Here is a 19,866-nt window from a genome sequence, read left to right as displayed (position 1 = left end):
AGAGCGCTTTCAGTGCTTTGGATTGTTGTTGCTTTGTGGGTCATCTTCCGGCAATCTTGCAAAAGGAGAAAGACTCTTAACTCTCTCTCTCTCTCTCTTAACTCTTAAGTTTTACTTCGGACGCTTTCGGAACCTCTATGTCATGTATCGGGACCTTCAGCGAAACATATTCAAGGAAAATAAATAAATAAATAAAAACTCGCTTCGACGGTTAGTGCTTTTTTTTAGTAATTAATTGGTTTCGGTTTACAAATTTCCTGCACGGGGCAGAGTAAGAATGCGCATTTTAGCTGAACTATCCGAAACATTACGTGTTCATCCACTTGATTCGCAAGTGTGGGTGCCGGCAGACAAGAAACAGTCACGAGTGAAGTTTCGCCGTCCCGTCTCCTTCTCTAGCTGGCTGACAGCGCGTGCGTGTGGTATCGGTGGGTGGGTGTGGCGTTGCCCCTTTATTACGATGATTACAAGCGTTTGCAGCGAGCTCGATAGAACGAACGCGCGTGGGACCGAAGCAGGCCTTCCTCCCCGCTGTAAATTAACGCAGTTTATAGCAGTCGAACGCGAAGTGCCGGGTCCTTCTCATTAATTCTTGCCCAAGGAGAGGAATTGCATGTTTTGTCATTAGCCAACCCACAAATACGTCCTCTCTGTACAACTGGACAGCCACAGGTCAAGCCGAACATCAGACAAGGTTTCGCTGGGCCTGTAGTCTGGCGAAACGGAAACACAAGATCGAGAGAATGGTAAATAGAACACGAGGCAGGTAAGTTTATTGCTGCCGGCGTGGCTCAGTGTCGTTACTCTGCTCCCTGTTTAGTGACTCCAGTGAGGGGGAACCTGTAGTGCCGGTTGTGTTTATTCACTTTGCAGTCACGCGAGAACCGTCCCTCGTCAGTCCAAATCCTTTTTCAGAAAGCCCTCCTAGCTCTGCTGCTCTTCTTTCATAGTCTCCTGGTATGGGACCCTAGTGCAGGAGCGGGTGGTACGCGTGGTGACAGGCCTCTTCCAGCACGCGCCATGTGGTCGGTGGTGTAGCACCCAGTACTCTTGCCATGAAGAAGACACTCGCATGTGGGTTGCCGCCTGTATAATACAACTGATTGGTTCTGCTTTATACCGTTAGACGCAAGCCACGTTATTAACGGTTTACTAAAACTCTCTATTACATCAGCACGCTCTTCGTTAGACCTGAGTTGAGTTGATAAGGAAAACAAGAAAAAAAAAAGAGAAATAGGCACTCATTACGGGAGCCGGCTACTCGTTAGGCCTGTTTGACACGGCCGTGTATGTCGTCCGTGAGCTTCAAAAATAGAACCTAAAGGCATTCGAGCCCCGTAGGTTCCAATGGGTTCGTTTTGGCTCCGTCAAAAACATGGACGAGAAAAACGTTCGCGTGAAACCGGCCTTAGAGTACGAGGTCATTGTGTTACACCAATGCAATGCAACAACTGTCTGATGTGCGCTCTTATTCACCGCAGGTGAATTTTACGTCCAATGATATCCAGGGGACGGATCCCATACGTCCTCATATGATAGACTGCCTTCTCTTGTGGTTCATTTCTCCGCCACATATGCTTCTACACCATGAGTCACTACTGCAGGTTCGGTGTGGTACTCCCACTGAGGCATGATAAGCAGCCAGCGAAAGTTGTATTTCAAAAGAGGGGGGAAATTTAGGAGGGGCAGATACGCTAACCACGACTTTCCTCTCTCTTGTAATGCTTTGATGTGAAAACTACGACAGCTTATGCTTTCCATACATCGTATGCTTTCCTTCCCGTGCCCTGCGGGGCTGTCATGTTTGTTTCGGTATTGTGAAACGAAAAGCGGATGAACACGTAACCTAGTATCGGATAGGTGAGCGAAAGAGTGCATTGTAGTACAAGCGTTACACAGCCAACCTTCGACGTCCGTTAAAACAAAAACAAAAAGAAATGAAAACGCGAGTAGCACCATCAAACGTCTATCGTGTTAACCTGTCAAGCAGCATTGGATTCAATGCCCCCTTAGAAGTCGACACATCACGCGCTTGCGGCCGCTAGGCGAGTCTTCCCAGGCAGTTGGTTTCAACGGTCTCGAGGGCTGCTCATCTAACAGCGGGTATTGCGCTAGTCCAGGCAACAATCTGTAAACGGGAACCAATTTAATCGAGAAAACTCACTAAGTGTCGAAGCGGGGGATATATTTCGCTGGAGGTCCCGATCCACAGTGTAGAGGTTCCGAGAGCGTCCGAAATAAAACTTAAGACTTAGGATTTTTATTTAATGAATGAGCGTACGCAAATGAGCCGCTTACTGCTCAGTTTTTAGCCGATGTCACAAAAACCTTTACAAAAAAAATTAAATAAAAGAAAAAGTTATTCGATAGCGCCACCTGTTTACGGATTATTCAGCCGGGGAACCTTCGTGAAACACCTGCTTGAACTGTGACGTGCGGATACTGGCGCCACAAAAGGGTAAATCGAGGAAGACTCTGTCGGTAGTCATCTAACCCGAATTATTTTAATAATTGTAAAATTATTTGTTGCAAAAACTATTTGTGACAACACTGCCCCCCCCCCCTAACGGTGCAATAAACAACTGTCATGTCACCAAAGACAACGATATGCAGAGCGCGGAATAGGCACCTTCAAGAATCTGTTTGGTTTGCTGACTGCTGCCGGACCCTTTCGCCGTTTGAACCAAGCGTTGTTTTGATGATCCTAGTGGTCATCACGATGAATCTGGAGAGGGGGGTCTTTGTCGAGGTGTTTCCCCAGATCAGGAAACACCTCTGGCGGTTTTCCCTGTCGGAGGGCTGCCTCAGCGAGCTGATCATCGTGCTCGCCCCCCACGTTGGGAGTGACAAGCCCGGAGTGACCGAAGGCTGCCTCGAGATCATGGCCAAGCTTCTCAGGAGCTACTCTACGAAGCTCGGAACGATGGACATCACCAGAATCACGCGCTGTGTGCTGCTTTGTGACCTACTTTCCCAAGACACCCAGAAAGTGCGTCGCGGAATGCTCATGAACCTTTTCCTGGGCCATCGGATGCCTGCCATGGACTACACGCTTCCTCTGCTCGCTAAGGCAGACGATTCCACCGCCGCGCGTGTCTTCGACGGAGCGAAGATGTTCATGCGTTAGATCGTGGTCACCTGCCTTGTGGTCGTTTCATCACTTCATGTCATCACCATCCCATTACTTCACCTTCTCACCTAGTCACTCTCCCATCTTCCACAAGGCACAGAAGGGGGCCAAAGTTCATCCTGCAGCCTCCACGCGGCGATCCCTGGAGCCCGGCGGCATTCGTCGCCGGGTACTAATGCCGGCAATGGCTCATACGAGGCATACCTGCGTGTCCTCTGACAAAAATTACATTGCAGTGGCAGTGAACGTCGAAGGGGGCATCTGACGTAGCCATGATTAGCCTCGTAATACATGGAGCCCCGCGGTTTTCGTCGCCGGGTACTAATGCAGGTAATGGCTCCTTCAACTCCGGCAGTGCTTCGACTCCGGCAACTGTGACAAGACATTGTCTACTCTTCCCAGTGTCTGAGTCCCAAAAGAGAACTGCTTGAATCTCTTATCCTACAAATTCATCATGCAATCCAGCAGTTGTGGGCGCTCGGTGTCCTTCGGCGATAAAGTGGACCCGTCGGCTGGCTCAAGGTCCGTTGTGCCTTCTCGACATATTCTCGTCCCTAGTCTTATCTCTTGCACTTTTGTTGTTGTTCTTGTCAAAATAAACGTTCACCGCTGATGTGAGTTTTCGTCCTGTCCTCTTGTTCCCGTCGTCCGTTAGGTCTTCACCCAGGCTAAGGACTGGTTCACAATGGTGCGTTTACGGTAGCGCTTTCGCTTACAGCGAGGCTAACAGCGAGGCTAGCGACGAGTTTGCTTTGAGTAGATTTGAGGTGCTCATCTTCCTAAATTCTTTGTTTTGCGGTCTTAATTTCGCATACTATGTGCGCACTTCTGTGAAATAAATACCCAATACATATTTTACACTACATCACTTGCTCGTGTGTTGTCGTTTGTATGTTGCGTTATGAACCTTTTTCACAACGGCCTATGCGCATGCGTATGACCTTGAGGGGCCGGAGAGGGTTACCTCCGTCTCCACTAGATGGCGCAGTATGGGGACGACAGAAGTGGGGACCAGCGGGGAGGCCGCACGAACGGCGCGAGCTAGTCGGTCCCACTCCGGACCGGTTTTGGTCCTTAGTGCTACCCACATGGATTTGTTTTGGCGCGTGCCGAGCATGGTTCACTGGAAAACCGCTAGGATACGACGTGTATGTGAAAAAGGTATAAGTCAAACCTCGTTAAAACGAAACGCGATATAACGAAATTCGCGATAGAGCGAAATAGTTTGGATTCCCCGGCAGAGGGCCATAGAGATCAATGTATTTTAACTCCCGCTACAACGAAACACTTTTTAGCCGTCGCCTCGATACAGCGAAAGAACGAGATAAGGTTTATGATCCCAAAGCCGACTTTAGGGTCAAGAAAACAACGGACGCAAGCAGCGTCCTGTTCCTGCGGCGAAAGATGGCACGGGCGATTAGGGTCGGGAGGAATCTGGTGCCTACAAAAGGAAGTCTGAGTCATTGGAAGGTTAGGGATTTTCTTCCGAGGCTTCTCCTTTTCGCGCTTGTTTTGAACTGTCCGGTTGCAGCCAAGTAAAAAGAGCACGAGACGCAAGGCGCCATCGCGCGCGTGGGAAACGCTTCGTTCGCGTGGCGGCGTAAGTGACGAAATCAGCCTAGATGATTTTCTTGGCGGGGACAAACATGCCGTAGCAACGGAGAGCCTTACGGAAAACGCACTGTCATAGACGTAGAAGGTTTGCGGGAGATCGCAACACGATATGGAGAAAGCTGGCGGAGGCTTCGGCGGCGTACGAACAATGCGTGACACGGCGTCTTCTAGGCACGACGCAGACGCGTATAACCGGCTATTTCACGCAAGAATAAAATACCGTAGGTGCACTTTGTAGTAGTTGTCATTTTTCACGAAAAACTTTTCCGCATCGTAGCGGGAGTTATCGACGCTTATGTACAGCGCGCGCCCTCGCAAAGGTCGCGATCCGTGACCTTCAATTCGGTACAACGAAATGTTCGATACAACGAAAGAAATTGCAGTCCCCGTGGGTTTCGTTATATCGAGGTTCGATGAACACGAGAGGCCGGAGCAAGGAATGGCGGGTGGTTTCGGTTTCTATCGGCCTCGTTTCCGTTGGTTTGCAGAGCAGTTTTAAAATGACAGTGAACTGTGTGTAGCCTTCTTCGAACTGCTGTCGTCCTAGCAGGGATGTTCGTTACCATTTACTTATTCCCCAGCACACGAACGCTCCTCTATATCACGGGAACGTGCTCATCTCTGCCGCTGAGAAGCAAAGGCCGTAGAATATCTCACAGATAGGGTATGACCCACAACATGTACGGTGTGATACCGACAGCACTGTTCTACACCCACCCAGAAGGGCCGTACGTACCCTATACAATGTACAGAGCTTGTCTCTCTTCATTCGCTGACCATCGTCATTCCCTCTATCCGCCCGTTTTGCCGTTCTGTTCTAACACGTGACCTCGCAGGGCTGCTCGCAAACGGAGGGGCTCCGCTGTAGTTAGGGGTGAGCAACCCATCAACTAACACTGTTCCATGCCATGCCCAACGATGGGCTATGAGGAGTTTATTGCGGGCGCGCCAAGTTCTTCTCTGGAGCGCTGGAAGCACACAGGGTAGGTGCGGCATTTCCCATTCCCTCTAGGGGGTGCGCAGTGAATGAACGGCGCTCGTTCATTGGAGGAACGTTACGCTACAACCTACAACGCAATGATACAAACGGGGACTACGCGAGTGGCAACGTGAACCCGCGGGGAGCACTAGGCACGTACACGTGCTGTTGTCTCTGCGCCACAGTCCAGGATTTATCAGTCACTTGGTAGAAATCTTCCACACTCTATACTAACGTGTTTGCTCGCAAAACGTTTTCTTGAGAAGAAAGAGAACATCCGTAAATCATATGGATAAACGTTTGCATTTCACTGCCCCGTTCCTGAATTCAGAACGCTGTTTCACAGCATATCGAGCGTCCTTCATTTTGACGCAGGATTTCCGCCTCCCCTGTCCTTTAGGTGGCTGACACTTCCAACCAGAGCCATTCCGATGGGGGGGGGGGGGGGGCGAGAGGGGCATCGGGTCGACAAGCCTGGACAGCACGGTGGACAATAAAATAACAGCCGGCATAATTGTCATCCGCACCCAAAAAAAATGGGTTCAGAGTTGCCCCTATATACTGCCGAAAAAAAAAAGGAAGAAGAAGAAGAAGAAAGGATGGCGTTATAAAAAAAACAAGGCACATGTATTCTCATCGTAGCACACTAGAAAGGTGCGACCAACTACTGCAATTCACACGGATAAAATGTTTTCGTTCCGGAGTTCGTTGCTACTGGTTGCTACGTTTTTTTTTTTTTTTTTTTTTTTTTTGGCACGCCAAGCGCACGATTGCAACACACGAGACACCGGCGAAGGTAAGCCTCGGTCAACTTGCCCCCTCACTCGTCTTCACCTCGGAAGAGCATTTTATCTGAAGTAGAAAGGCAGGGGCGGAGGGCGCTTCAGGTTTATCGTGCCCTAGGCGGTCTTTGACATCGCGATGTCTCCGCTTACAGCTAACGACACCGACCGGCTACATCTTTTTCCCTCAAAGACTGACATTTGACGCACGTACGAAGATTTCCCTCTCACGCTTCAACGCCCGCGGAGGTCGTGACAAAGAGCGAATGACTCGGCACAACGCAGAGTCATTAGGCGGGACACCCTTTGCTCACAGAAATGGCCGACCATTCCTCTCCCCTTCCTTCAACCGCATTTTCCACCCCCTTTTTCACTCACTCGAAAATTTCCGGACGCCTCGGCCAACAATGGAAGTCGCGAATACCAGCGGTTGGTCGGTCGGTCGATTCTTGGAGCCGTTGTTAAACTACGACGATGCGTCGAGGTGGCTCAGAAAATGCGATTTTCGAGAAACACAAAACCGAAACATAGACAAGAAGCGCGGATGCTTCTCCGTATAATGACCTGACGACGGAAAAGTTTAAAGAAAGAAAGAAAGAAAGAAACAAAGAAAGAAGGAAAGAAAGACCAGTTCGGCTAGCGTCTGCACGACGATGAGTATGTTTTTTTTTTTCGGCTCCATTTTGTTTAATATATTTAAGGAGTAAAAGGAGAAGCGTGCATTCAGGAGCGTTCAGAAGACAGTGATGCGCGAGGAATGATGACTCAGGATTCGTGGAAATCTATTTGCAGTCGCGAGGAGGGGTAATATATCTTGCGTCGTGCGGATAGAGAAGTGTAGCACTTTTTTTCAACTCGGAGTTGGGCAGTATTCCCTTCCTTCCTCTGATGACTCTGTTTTGTTCCTATGTGAATGGACGCAAAAGTTGGCGTCTCCGCACTTAATGGGTTTTACGTTCTCATTCGTGAATTTTGACGACGTTTGGATAGGGCTTGATTACACGGTATCGCTTTTTAATTATTTTGTGCATTATTGTGTTGGGACGTACAGGTCTGCTTACATGACACTGAAAAATGATTTCGACGCAACCTAATCAATACAATTTAATCACCAGTACTGATAATGCTCGAAACTGGCCGTAAACTTCCGTACATTTGGTCAAGAAATCAACTAATGGCAAAGCATCTCGTCCCGCAAATGAGTAAAATTACTTGTTTATAAAATAGTAAAAAAATGTAAATAGTAAATAAAAATAGTAACAATTAGAAAATTAGGGAGCAATTACATCTTCTAGTCCCCTAGATCCCGATTACTCCCCGTTTTATACCCGATATTTTGCCAATATTGGGGGACTTTTGGGGAGTATCGGGCAAGTGCGTCCAACAACAACGACAATTAAAAGATGAATGAGGATGTCGTGGGGTGTCTTCTCTCTTATAGGCCGCGGGACCCTATGCCCCGGTTCAAGAGGTTTGACAAGATGTGATGAGCTAGTATTGTCGAGACAACATTTAGTATTGTCGAGCACGCCAGCATAGCAGAACAAAAGATCAGATTCCGCCCGATGTCCAACGCATAATTGGGAGAACATCGGACCAATATGGCCCTAACAACAAGAAGGACAGGAAGAGAGGGAATTTAGTACACGTCCCGTGACAACTTCAGGGAGAACTGTGGCGACATGGACGGTCAATAGAGCTCCCCGTGATTTACGCCATTGGCACGTGACATGCAATGGGTCCCGCCCACTGGTGGGCAAAACAAACACACGTGGTCACAAGAACATGCGCATAGTTCCAAGTACGTCCACCACTGTGACACTTCAGTCGCTGCTGCTTCTTAAAAAAAAATATATATATATATATATATCCCCCTCCCAGTTTTAGAATGACCTAGATTATTTAGAATGACCAGTCACGAAAGAAAGAGGAAGGAAGCTAGCTACCGCTATATTAGGGAGGTCTCGTAGATGGGAACCATCCTAGGGTGGTGGTGGTGACGGTGATGCCGTAGCCATCCTTGCCGTAGCCATCCTACGAAAATGATACCATACAGGAAGCGGTCAAATCAATTATCAACACCATGATGTAATGAATTTCAAAGGAGTTATGCGACCTGCTTTATCATGTTCCGGAAACCGTTATCGTGAACACATTCCCATATACGAAAACTCGCTGTTGTCTTAGTGTTGTTCCACTCCGCTTCTTTCCGATAAGTTAACATCTTTGTTTACCCTTCTGTTTTTCTACCATAAATTGGGAGCCACGGGCCTGACTAATCAGTCCCTACACGTGTTTTCGTTCGTCATTTTCTTCTCGCCGAACCTTCATCGAATTTCATGCGCGCTGATTTGGAGAAGACTCGGTAAGAAACGCAACAATCGAGGCTGCAATAAGTGAGTCTAGCTTTCGCAACGATGTCCTATAATTGTGATTACAGCTTCGACACCCCTAGATTGCATTTACTCCCCATTTTAGTCCTCTAACCCTCAAATTTACTCCCCAGCACTTTAAGTACTCCTTAAACTTCGCATAAACTTCCGTACATTTAGTTCCTTAAGGAACTACATCTCACCCCCAAGAGGACTTATATTCAAGTGCGTAGCCAGGGGAGAGGGTTTTTTTAGGGGGTTAAAACTACCCGAAACCGTACCTTTGGTAGTGCACTTGGGAGAGGGAACACCTCCTGCCCTTGTTCCCATAAGACATCCCCCACCCCCCGAAATATTTTTCTGGCTACAAAGCTGGTAAGATTACTGCTATTTTCCTTCGAGTGTACGTTTAAAAAAACGAGTAAATTAGGAAAAAAAAATACAGCTTGTAATCCCCTAGATCGCAACCTACTCCCTGTTTCAGTCTACAAACCTTGAAATCTATACCACCACCCCGCACTGTTAATACCCCTAAACTTCAGACAAAATTCCGCGCATTTATTCCCGAAAGAGGCTGGAAAGGGGAATGGTTGTGGCAGCGCATCTATCATCACAATGACTAACATTACTTTTTTTCTTCTTCTCTCTCTCTTTCTCTCTCGCTTAGAGCAGTGCACAAAGTCTCAAAAGACACACTCGTGCGTGACCTATTTCGTGCTGCGGAATAGAGAAGGAGTCAGTGCTTGGTGTTGTGAAGACAAACACATCTCCTCAGTGTAGTACCTCGGCGTCATTTAATTGGCTCTCGAGGGAATGAAGACAAATTGCGTCAGATGTGAACAGACTTCAAAGACACTGCGCGGCAATTAGTGGTGAAGTCTAGCGTGCTCCGTTGGGTAGCGTCGTTGAATGTATTAACGTTTTTTTTTTTTCCTTTGTGTGCATTTGTTCTTGTTAAGTGAGGAGCTTGAAGGCACGTGGCGTCTTCATGCGACGTTTTGATAAATAAAGTTAGCTTAGACTTGGAGCAGCGAAAGTGATGGGAATGGATGTTGGCAATTTTTATAGCCTGTATGAATGGTTGATAGTTTGCCGCACGGTTTCCTTTGAAACGCGAAGTACGCGGTGAGACAAAACAACAAAGTATAGGTTGGTAAATATTAATCGAGTTCCATTAATCTTGTATAAGCTCATACATTCTGTCATCGCCTGCCCCGAACTACTATCGTGCATCAACTTTCGAGTGCCCTCACGTTCTCTGAGGTCTCATCTTCTTTTCTATCCTCACTCTTTTGCAAAGCTTCATCCAATCAATCGTTTACAACTAATGTTTAACTCCGCCTTACAACACCATGACATCGACATTTTCGCTCCTTCTCGTGATTTTCTTACTAGTATTAGTGCCATCGTTTCTATTTAACTTCGTTTGTTTCACCGTTAACCTTGTTGGCTTTTTGTATATTTTACTGACTTTGTTCACATGTATAACCTTGTGTGGTGCACCAATTAGTAGACCCTAGTGGTTGTTTTTGGGTACCATAACAAAAATAAAGTTATTATTAAAGTTATTATTAATGCCGGTTTATGACACAATGCTGTGCACAATGTATGTCTTCGCAAGGACGTTGTTGTTAAATATAACGGATTTTGAGGGGCATTGAAACGATGTAACGACGACGATGTATTCGTTTCTACATTTTCATTCAACTTGAAAAAAAAAATGTTTCGTGAAATTATGGAGACTGACAGCAACACACTAGAACAGTAATTACAAAGTCCGTCGCGTAATGTTTCCTGCTTTTCCCTCGGGGTACGCACAATGTTAGCGTCGACGTCATTTTCATTCATCGTTCATTGTTCTTAGGGACTTGAGGCTATGTGTGTTTGTCCTTTCTCGGTGTTCCAGCCTCAGAACATCAATTTCCATCGTGGTCACTTGCATGTTTCATGCGGGACACCCTTACATTGGTGCATTTTTAAAACGAGTTTTCTTGTTTTTTTTTTCTTTTACAGCCACTGCACTAGTGTCATGAGAAATTCCCTGCCACAACGTATTTTATGTACATCTCTTCCAGAAGCCTTCAGCAACAGCAATGTGAGATTCTTTTAAGCTTAGAGCGTCTTCGAGCGCAGGTTAACTTTTTGTATTGGTTGCAACAATATTGTAAGGGTGTTGCACCCGAGTCTCCTTGCGTACGCTCATTCAGTTTGCCAGTATTACGTATAAATATCAATGTTGGATACTCGGTTCCCTAGCAGGAATATCTCGCTACCCGAATGAATACACCATTTAGTGTAAACGCATTCCCTGCACTTTGCAATATTTCCCCCCGAAAGTTCACTTTAAAAGTGTTTATTGAACCGTTTCAAAGCAGTGCTTGCATGACAATACCAGTCTCAAGGCACTTCCGACGCAAACGGGAAATACAAAGGTCGACACGCTTTGTAAAGTCGGCTCTCCCGCATTACGATAACTGTTGCGTGGAAGTTGCCTTTACAGAGCACACAATTTCTTCAGACTAAACTTGCGTATACGACGAGGGGAGTCAAGTCCCGTAGATCACATAAACAAGAGTGCAGAAGGACCACGCTTCTTCAGGTACAAAGTGGAGTACATGAAGAAGCGTGGTCCTCCACGCGAAAGCTTGTATCAATTAAACCTAAACAAAAATCTTCGATGTCGGTTTCTGCACTATTGTTTATGCAGACTAAACTTGAAATAAATGTTTCAGATTATTTTACCTATAATGTGAATTATATGGGCGGATAAATCATGATTGATATGGGCGCATTTTCTTTAGTTTAAATGTTCCATTTTACAGGGCCGTCCATAATTAGAGGTCAGCGCGGATAACATTGACAAGCATCCGCATCTCCCGGTAATCCCGGCTTCTAAGGGCCGCGACCGCACTAATTGAGATCGGTGCATCCACATCTGTACCCTCGCGGATGTTCAGCATCCGCCCTCATTGCATTTGTGAGAAACAATCTACGTAACGAAAATATTACGTGAAGGACCCTTCTACTTGTCATCACCCAATCTGTTTAGTTTAGGAACCTTACGTCACCCACAGTTGTCCAATAATTGCAGTTCTAGTTCTATCCGCAAACCGAGATGCCACGCAGATATCCGCGTGTATATATATATATACACACAGGGTGTTCAAAATTAAGCTTTCACGAGCGCTACGCAAACACAGCGATGACAGGAAACCGGATGATAACTTTACGCTACTTGTGTAAGAAACAGGTGCTGCTAATTATGTAGCACCTGTTGCTTACTCAAGGAACAGAAAAATAGCACCAGTTTTCTTTTGTTCGCCTATTTATAAAGTGCTAGTGAAAGTTTAATTTTGAACACCCTGTATAATGCCACATTTCTGAGGTTGCCTATCACGTTCTTTATTACCGCGCCTGTTGCAGTCTCCTATCGCGCGATATGTGACGTCAGAACAGCTGTGACATTCCTTTGAAGCAATTCTGGAGCTGTCAAATGGAGGCAGCGTGTGACGTAAGGTTTCGAAAATCTCTCTGACGCTTCTGCGGATCCCTGCGAGATGAAAGCTCTGAATGATGTAAGTGGAGCATTTCACGCGTGTCGTCTGCGATTTTCAACTCGCACAACGTCCCACGCGAATGGTAGAGTCGTCTGCGACAGAGCTTAAGCAGATGATTCAGTAGCTCAGCGTAACAAAAATACCGAGGCGTGAGACGAGCGATTCGAGACCTCGAAAAAAAGAAAAAAAAAGTAAAAATATAAGAAGAACAAAACGGTTTCATTTCGTTGTTTTCCTCAGCGCCAGAAAAATTGTGGGACATTTCCAACCATGAAAATAAAAATATAAAGATCTGGAAAGGAAGAATGCATAAACGAGGCAAAAATATCAACAAAACATGTGGCTTTTTGGGCTAGACCAAATATAGGAGCTATTTTACTTTTGATGGATGATGAACACTCATACGCTTACAAATCTTGAGCCACTGAACAATGAAACGTTCTTCCAATACTTCCTGAATAGAAAATATGAGAAAGTCGTTATTTTCGTTATTTCGTTATTTCGAAAGTCGTTATTTTCGCAGCAAATCAAAATCACGGGGAAAATTTGAAATTCTCCACGTAACTTTATGTGCTTGCTAGTCTTACTTAAGACTTGCGCTAATGGTTGTTACATTGGTCTAAACTTGCTAGATTTCGTGTATGTGTGCTAAATCAATAAAATCTACGTGTATAGCTTATATATTACACAGTTAGGCAGCGCTAAAAAAAATTCGTTTTTTTTTTCACGAACTGTTCAAAGAAAGAGAAAAATCAGAAAAATTTCCTAGAAGTCTTGCAAAAGAACTATCGCTCAAAGTGCAACTGGTAGCTGTGCTAACGACCTCCATCTAACTGTGTTACGTAACCACGTCACTGCGGCATTGTTTTACGACTTGGACGTGCGCGGGAGAGAGGTTTGCGCTTTCCTCTGCGTGCATTCTGCCCGAGACTTTGAAAGCCGGTTCCCTCATTACAGCCTATCTTCGCTTTGAAGACCGCCTGTTGCATCGACAGTCATTGTCCTGAAGAGAAAATGGATTTCGTGCAGACACCCTCGTCTTCCCTCTCAACGATGTAATCGATTTATCTCAACAAACACCATTACTGAAGCCCTTGTGTCTCACTATGAAAAAAATTAGATTAATTAGCTCAAAAGCACCGCATTCCTTATGCTACGATGAATCTTCTTTTACTTATTTCCAGCACGGCCTCTCATTCCATGCCCCAGGGCTCTTTTTCCCTCAGGTGGTTACCATGATAAGAGGGAACATCGCATTACCTTGGAGTTCGCCGCCTGCATCTCACTCGTTGCTTCGTTCCATGGAGCGGAATGGGTGACGCCGTTACGTTCTGGACTCTCCAAGTGTAAATTGACAATAATTGATAGGGCTGTGCGAAGGATGATCTTAAAATCGAAGCGAACAAGAAGCGAATAGCTTTACAGCAGGAGGAGACACCAAGCAAATGTTATCCCAGTCAGCAAAGCATCTTAGCCCAATATTGGCTGCACATTGGTAGTCTCCGTTCAATGTATTGGTCGATATCAAAATATATTCTGCCAGAGAGCCGAAGAACGGCGATAGGTAGTAGCAGACGAATTCTGACTTCATATGTCCACGTAGCGAAGAAGGGAGAGGGGGCAATACGCAGGCCTTCTGTACCTTAGTGGCGTTGACTGGGCCGTCAATTTGCGCGCCTCGAAACCACGGTTTTCGCAACTTTTTTTTTTTTTCAGCTGTTGCCATTACGGGGGGGGGGTGATGTATTTAACACTGGAATGGGATAACCTGTACAAGCTATTAAAGTTCTAAGAACGTTACCGTTCATCACGCACTGCCTGCTCTCCCTCTTTGCCACCCCTACGCTCGCAGCCTAACAAATCCAACATGCACTTTCTGGCAAACAACCACGAGATTGACTTTGAAAAATTACGGAGTTCAATTCACAAAATTCAATAATTTGTCGCGATATAAAATTGATAAAAGCGTCCGGAAGTCATGGCAAAAAAGATTCCCCCCGAGATATTTTTCACGCAAATTTATTTTTAATACGATTTTTTAACACGTCAGGTGAAACATGTTCGTATGTGCGTATGTGAAATAGATGTTCGATGAAGCGCACAGAGAGAAAGAGAGACATGATGATGATGATGATGATGATGGTATGGGACTGCCCCCCAGAAGACTGCAAAAGGTGAACCGTCGGTGTTGAGCTGATTTCACAGAATAAACAGCATTTCATGAAGTCGTTTTTATTGTGTCACATTTCGGGCAATCGATACCTCGTGAAATTATGACGGCACCTCTGAATTATTTAACTCTCTCCAATGTATGGGAACGACCCTCCCCAGAATAGCAACGTAACAGAAAAATCGGATGCCAGACACACCTAAATGATGCAAGCGCTCCACCCATTCTTATTCTACAGGCACGGTAATAGCAACGTATACCTGGATGGCATAACCACTTATAGGTGGGGCTCTGCATAGCCTTCATCGCCTCACGCTACCAGGGCCGAAAAAGAAACCGCCGAAAAGTAGAGGGGATATTGGAGCACGTTTCTGGCAACAGCTCTACTTATCGCGTTTTACTACTCACCGGGGCCACTTCGAGTCAATAACATTAGCTTTTACGTGCTTCTGCAAGGCGCAGCCGAGGAGTTCAAGAGATGCGAAGTCACGAACACATTTTTATAAATCGTCCTAAAACGTTACAAAGTTTGGAAGCCGTAATCCAAGCACTTTTATCAAACGACCCCTGTATCGTGCGTTACACACGTTTTACGAGTTCCCGCGTACAGCTCCCATGTTGTCGATATCGTACAAGAAGAAGAAGAAGAAAATAAGAAGAAAAAAAGAAATGTTGCCGCCACCACAAAGGCGTCCGACCTCCAACCTGCCGTTCGAAGACGCTTCCGATGCCCGCCGCCGTTGAGCCGTGGCGTCTCCGTCGCAAATCGAACCGGCGGCTGGTCGAGATCCCCGCAGGAAACAGACTGGCGGCTCTCTGGAGCCGAAGCACACGTCGTAACACGTGACCAGCCCTGTTACGCAAAAACCGCCGGATCCCCCATTACCTCGTAGCCCGTTTTGTAACATATAGGCTGTGGTGAAGTATCCGTCAACCCTTCATGTCAATCAGAATGCTCGCAGGAGACACTTACTCCAACCACGACAAGTGTGGGTTTGCGCGACTTACGCTTCAACCATGATCATCTGGACGACGGTGCTGGCGTTCCTGGTCCATTGTCGCGTGACAGCCACGAGGATCGTGGTGATCCCTCACGAAGAGCGATGTCGCGGGCTTAACGTCACCACCTTGCAATACGTCGCCGCCAACTTGGCATCCAACAGTCGTCAATTGTCTTCGCATTTAAAGGAAGCGAACCTCACGATTTCAATCTGGAACGACAGTCGGGCGGCCTGTGAAAGCGGGGGTCTTCTACCGTTGATACAGGCCATGGAGGATCCCAACGTGGTGGGGGTGGTAGGGGGATTGAGCGGAAGAATATGCGGTGCTGGTGAAGCGCTAGCTGATATGCATCGTAAGCCTTTGGTCGTGTGGAACTGCTACAGTATGCAGCGGACATTGGGAAGTGGGGGTGGTGGGGGTGATGATGTTGGAAGAGGTGGCGTGGCACGTGTGGCACCAAGCGTGGAGTTGACGGCGTTCGCGCTGTCGTCTGTCCTGAATGATCTAAGGGTGAAGTATGCTGTGCTGGTGGTGTGTGAGGAAGAACCCTGGATTGCCCTGGCGACAGAGTTGGAGACGAGACTGAGACCGTCCGGGATTGTGGTGCACAGGGTCATCTCGTTAGCTCCGGCGGCGTCCCCCACGGAGGTGGATGAGGCATTGAGAGTGATTCGAGCTCCAGTCAAGGGTGAGGAACATTTCGTGTCGTACTATTGTTCGAACTGAGATACAGCTAGGGTATTTTTTTTTGTTCATCGCCTGTGACTATTATCGACGGGGAAGCTCCTGGTTGAAATGCAACTGTAATTATATACCGTTCTTTTTTCATTTGGAACCATTACAAAAATTCAGGTCTACAGCAGGGTTCCCAAACTATAATCCTCATAAGGCTAACATCGTGCATTACCTTTTAGCTACAAAATTTTAGAAGACGCGAGCCCTAATCAAAGTAATTGTAGAAGTGAAATTGAACAGCGAAATTAAAACGCTTAGGATGAACATTACATGAATACCAACAACGGCTACATACTAACAACAATTCGGATACGTGATAGTGGCATGATGACATAGGCGTTCCACAGCAGGAGTTGAGGTGTTCTAACGCTTTGCGTGTGGGTTATTGTATGAGTGAGACGGGAATGAAATGAATGAACAACACAACTGTATCGCAACCATCCAGTTTACGAAGTTCGAGATATCAGAAGCCTAACTATTACAAGTTAAGCTCATAATTCAAAAAAGGGACCAGAGAAACACTAGACAACTGTTTGGGTGTTATTGGGCCTTCGTCAGCAGAGCGCAGGTAGGCGACGTTTCGGACGTGGCGTCAGAAGGTCACGCAAAACGTGATATCCTACCATGAGGGTGCAAGCGTCACCAAATGAAGTCCTCAGTACAAACCCAGTCAAGTATACAAGGAGGAAGAAGATCTATGGGCCTGTTACAGGACGTTTGGGGGCGCTCCGAACCGTATTCCGCAGCGCCAATTATCGTGGTTGTGTAGCCGGAGTTTCCTCCGTACGCAGGCATGTATCGCGTACACTGCGGCTCCGAAAAAAAAAAACGTGGCACAAAGATTTCTACGAAAGAGGTGACGTTCCCGGTACAGGGGTAATTCAGGGCACACGCCGGACATGACACACAAGGACGTTCTGCACATGAGGAGGAAGTTGGCGCTACGGTCTCCAGGTGACACTTTAGCGCAACGGGTCCATGGCTTTTAAAGCTTCGGCTTCTTCCTTATTTTTACCTTCTCGGGCATTGAAGTTTGTATCTCCTCCCAGTCACTGTCAACTTCTATATAGTCCCGTAGATTGCGATTACTCTCCAATTAATCACCTGACCCTTAAATTTACTCCTCAGCGCCGCAAATATTCCCTGAACTTCGCTTAAATTTCCACGCACAATGTAATAGTAAATATAAATAAACGTCATAAAAGCGCAATGCGTGTAATGCGTCTATGGTGTCCACAATGAGTTCTACTGGTTGCTCTCAGTTATGATTACGATTATTTGTTTTTCTCTACCACGATCATCATCGTCGTCACCACCTCCCGTGGCATAGTGGTTATAGGATCGCCGCTTTTCACGGCGAGACTGGGAAGGGACGCAGGTTTGAATCCTCGCACCGGCTGTGAACCGGTCTGTGGTTTTTCCCTGGGTTTTCCGGCAGGCTTTCCAGACGAATGTCGGCACAGTTCCCCCTGAAGTCTGCCCAAGACGCATACTAAACCCCTGTTTCCCCCTCCTTCCTGGGGCTCAATCTTGATTTGCACATAGCGATCGTTATAGCTATTTTTCAAAATTTGCGCGCTCATTCCGTCACGCGCATTGGCCGTCAACCGGGAAGCACGAGCGTTTAGCAAGCGTTACGGGATAGCGAAAAGTTCAAAATCTAGCCCCTGCTGTCCTCTCTCCATCTATCCACGTCCGTACGCCGCACATAGCCGCAGCTGCTTCGCGGCGCCAACACGGATTTTTTTTTAATCATAATCGACATCGAATATTTGCTATCTTTGCAATTGCTTTTCGCGTCCTTTCAGCCCACATCTCAAGGGAAAAGCCCTGTCCATATTTGTTGTTTATTTTTTATTTATTTTTTCTTTCGTTAACATCAGTACTATTCCTTTCCTTTCCCTTCCTTTCCCTTTCCTTGCGCACACATTTCTCCAGGTACCCCGGCTTCGGCGTTTCGCAAACGGCAAACAAGGACGTACACACGAGAATACACATTCGGTTCATGCTATGTCTATGTCTATATCATCGAATCCGAGTAAACAGATGGATAGCAACAGTGGTATGTGTTCTTCCTTCCGCGTGCAAAGGACATATGAGGTTGCCCGCATGAGAAGCTGGTAGATAAAAAAAAAAGGTGGACCATGATGCGTGCAGAGTCTCCATCAAGGGCAACAACGATGGTAGTTTCTTGGTATATAGAAGTACCGTGGTAGCATCTAAGGCGAACGTAGATTCGTTGCTGCTGGTAAAAGTTTCTAACAGTCGTGTTTGTCATATACCTATTTCGATACAATATATTTCTTCGGTGGTTTTCGTTGAAGATTTCCTGTCATATTTTGGTCAATAATGGTCACGCTTTGAGCAACCACTTTACTATGGTAATAATGAGCAATATGTGAGCTTTTAATTTGGCTTTCTCGTACGCAATCTCAAACATAATGACACGCATTATTTATTGTTGTTATCATCATTATCATCATCACCACCGCCACTTTTTCATTGTTTGTTTCGGTGGCGTTACCGCTTAGAGGCAAGTGGTGACTAAGTACAGGACCGATAAAAAGACCATCAGTTTTAACTTAGTCTGCAAAAGATCGCCCACACTTCATAGCGAGACCGAAGCCCCTTCCCAACTGACTTCGAAACTCACGGGGCTTCACCGGACTACTAACACACTAAGGCCTCTCACTAAGAAGCTAAAAACTCTCACACGTAAAAAATAAAAAGAAAAAGAAAATAAGAAAAAAAAACTAAAGAAAAGCAAAGTAACGGTGGTTAAAAAGAAACGGTAAAGGGCACTATTTTCGCTTTCGCAAAAGAACTGTGGGAGCACGACGTCAGCTGTTCGTGAGCAAAATGAAGTTCAGCTACTGCGACGTCTGAAACCCCTGGAGTTGATTTCTGATATCACATATGTTGAATCTCAAGCATGACTAGAGGATGAGCAGATGATCTAAAAAAGGAAAACATGAGTTCGGGCCTCACGCATACTTATTTTCGAGTGTTCTGGTTTTGACACCCCCTGATAAACGGTTGTGGTTGTTTACCTAACCTGGTCTCCTACTTTGGGTTTCCTAATTCTTAAAAACATATTCATCGCATGTTGATATAATCACGTATCATCACATATTCACATAACGACATAAAAAAACAGTCCTGCTCGGCAAAGCTCCCCTCCTTATCCTAATTGTTAGACTTCTTCTAGGTATAACTTATTAACACCCTCCTCCCTTTCCTTTATTGCACTACAGCTTCTTATAGAATCCATCTTTTGCGAAAGCAAATAGCTTGCGTTACATCCAACTGCACTGCTGACGCCGGGGCACGTAGGGAAATGGTAAATGAGATAGGGCTGACAAAAAAATAAACAAATAAAAATAAATAAAGCTAGAGAGAGACATATCGCTCCGTTGCTTCTCCCGCATGAGAGGCGCCACTGCAGAGAAAGCACGCTTTACAGGAGATGCCTCCGACTGACGAAAATACACTCACGTTGACTTCGCGAAATTTAATATTTTATTC

The 19,866-nt window shown here is 46.2% G+C and overlaps 2 protein-coding genes across 3 annotated transcripts in view; one reads left to right on the top strand and one right to left on the bottom strand.

Annotated features, from left to right (window-relative positions):
* Positions 1-19,866, bottom strand: part of LOC135366725 (protein CWC15 homolog A-like) — a 161,754-nt gene that overhangs the window by 36,702 nt on the left and 105,186 nt on the right. The window contains exon 1 of one of the 2 annotated variants that reach the window (XM_064599568.1): positions 8,452-8,516. The exons of the other annotated variant lie outside the window; for it this stretch is intronic. The gene's annotated coding sequence lies outside the window, so the exon portion shown is untranslated. Of the gene's footprint in view, positions 1-8,451; positions 8,517-19,866 lie in introns of those variants that run through there. 2 annotated transcript variants of the gene reach the window in all.
* Positions 15,999-19,866, top strand: part of LOC135366727 (retinal guanylyl cyclase 2-like) — a 129,152-nt gene continuing 125,284 nt past the window's right edge. Inside the window, exon 1 of the mRNA XM_064599570.1 lies at positions 15,999-16,294. The gene's annotated coding sequence lies outside the window, so the exon portion shown is untranslated. The remainder of the gene's footprint in view (positions 16,295-19,866) is intronic.

This window comes from Ornithodoros turicata, chromosome 8, assembly GCF_037126465.1.
Source record: "Ornithodoros turicata isolate Travis chromosome 8, ASM3712646v1, whole genome shotgun sequence".
In the NCBI taxonomy this organism is placed as follows: Eukaryota; Metazoa; Arthropoda; class Arachnida; order Ixodida; family Argasidae; genus Ornithodoros; species Ornithodoros turicata.
This window is presented reverse-complemented; position numbering and strand designations above follow the sequence as displayed.